At 41.4% G+C, this 1,710-nt stretch overlaps 1 long non-coding RNA gene across 1 annotated transcript in view; it reads right to left on the bottom strand.

The window, feature by feature from the left end:
• The window catches only part of LOC109369902, a 24,897-nt gene that overhangs the window by 18,144 nt on the left and 5,043 nt on the right, over positions 1 to 1,710 (bottom strand). The window lies entirely within an intron of this gene.

Here is a 1,710-nt window from a genome sequence, read left to right on the forward strand (position 1 = left end):
TTTAAATGAATGTTCAAGGCAGGGGAATTAAAAACTGAGTAATAGCATATCTGGAAACTTAAGAATTACAAGTGCAAAAAATCCACAGATACAACTCAGGGTAGACTTGGTCTGGAAACTCTGAAGACTTGCACTGAATGGCACTAGCGATGCTGCAGTCATTCTGCCTCATGCAGCACTGCTTTTATTCTTACTGTGACCTTTTCATACAGGTGGGAGTAAGTAATGATAAATGTAAAATTTCAGCTGCGGGGTCTCTATTACAGCTGTGTACAATGAGGCATGAAAAGGTAAGGTCACGACAGTTCTGAGTCCTGAAAGCAAACTGCAGCCCTTACTGCAGGATGTATTTTCAATTTCAATTTGGCAGGCTACCTGCCTTCTGGGTGGCCTTAACTTCTCCAAGTTCTCTGGCAACGGAATGGACTTTTTTCCAAAGTAACTGGCCAGATCCTCTTTTTCTGAAGTTATTATTCAGCCACTTAGTCCTTCCAGTCTCACCCAGAAACTCTATTCTTAGTGTTTAGTGTTTCTTAATTCAGATAAACAGAAAGTTTCTAGTCACTGCATTATGCAAAATCTTCAACAAGTACAGGGGGAAGGAACAAGTTAAACACACTGCTCAGAGAAGGATGTTTTTAAAAGTCTCTGGACCGAGCTCTGTGGGAATCCTTTCAATTCTCACACACACTGCCTCTTACCTGTATCTCTGAAAAAATTTGTTTTTTGCTGCTGTTATAATCAAGGTTTATTCCAAATATTCTGTTAGCATTTGGATGATTGGTGTGCAGTATCTCTGGTTCTCGAGTCTGTTTATTTTTATTTAATATTCATGTTTACTTCCACTATAACAAGAACTTAATAATACTGCATGACCCAAAGCTCTTAGATTGCCTGATTGCCGTGATCAGCCTCACCTGAGGCTTCCACTTCTTATCCTCAGGCCAGGCTCCTTTTAAGCTGGGTTCTGTTTAAGCTCTGAGCTATGCTGCAGGTGCTTGTTTCCGTGGTCCCTGCGGGGCAGAACTCTAGCCTGTGCTCTGACTTGCCAGCTTGACCTTGGGCCTTCCTAGTTTACTGTGAATGTGCCTGAAAGCTCCTGCTTATGTGCAGCTCTGCTTCTGATCATCAGATTCAACTCTAACCCTGATGCGTGAATCTGTGTTCCAGGCTTACCCTGGACCTACTTCAACACCACAGATTTGTATGCTGATCTAGGCTTTTAGCTGGCCCTGACTCCCATCTTTGGGTCTGTCCTGCTTGCGTCGCTCAGGTATGGTGGGACAGGGTCTGGCTGGCGAAGCTCCTGTCCTGTGAGGCGTGCTTTGCATCCCTTAGGGATCAGTCTGTTTTTCCAGTGCCTTAATGCCATTTTCCTTAATGCCAGTTCTTACAAAATGATCTTTATTCATACAATCTACTTTCCCTTAGAAACCTTGAGCTTTGTAGTAATTATAGCCTCTGTGTTTTTAATTCAATAGATACTGTAAAAATGCTACACACTAATATTTTTTTGACATAGATTTATATTCCCTGATTTGGCATGTTTGCAATTATCCAAATATGTTTCCATTCTAATTTGCGTTTTGCTGTCTATGCTGCTACATTTGGATCCTTACCAATTATCATCAGATGGTGAATAGCCTTGTTTCATTGATGCAGGCAATGATTATCCTTTTGTGTGGTTTTGTGTTGTTGGGTTTTTTCTTT

This window comes from Meleagris gallopavo, chromosome 14, assembly GCF_000146605.3.
Source record: "Meleagris gallopavo isolate NT-WF06-2002-E0010 breed Aviagen turkey brand Nicholas breeding stock chromosome 14, Turkey_5.1, whole genome shotgun sequence".
In the NCBI taxonomy this organism is placed as follows: Eukaryota; Metazoa; Chordata; class Aves; order Galliformes; family Phasianidae; genus Meleagris; species Meleagris gallopavo.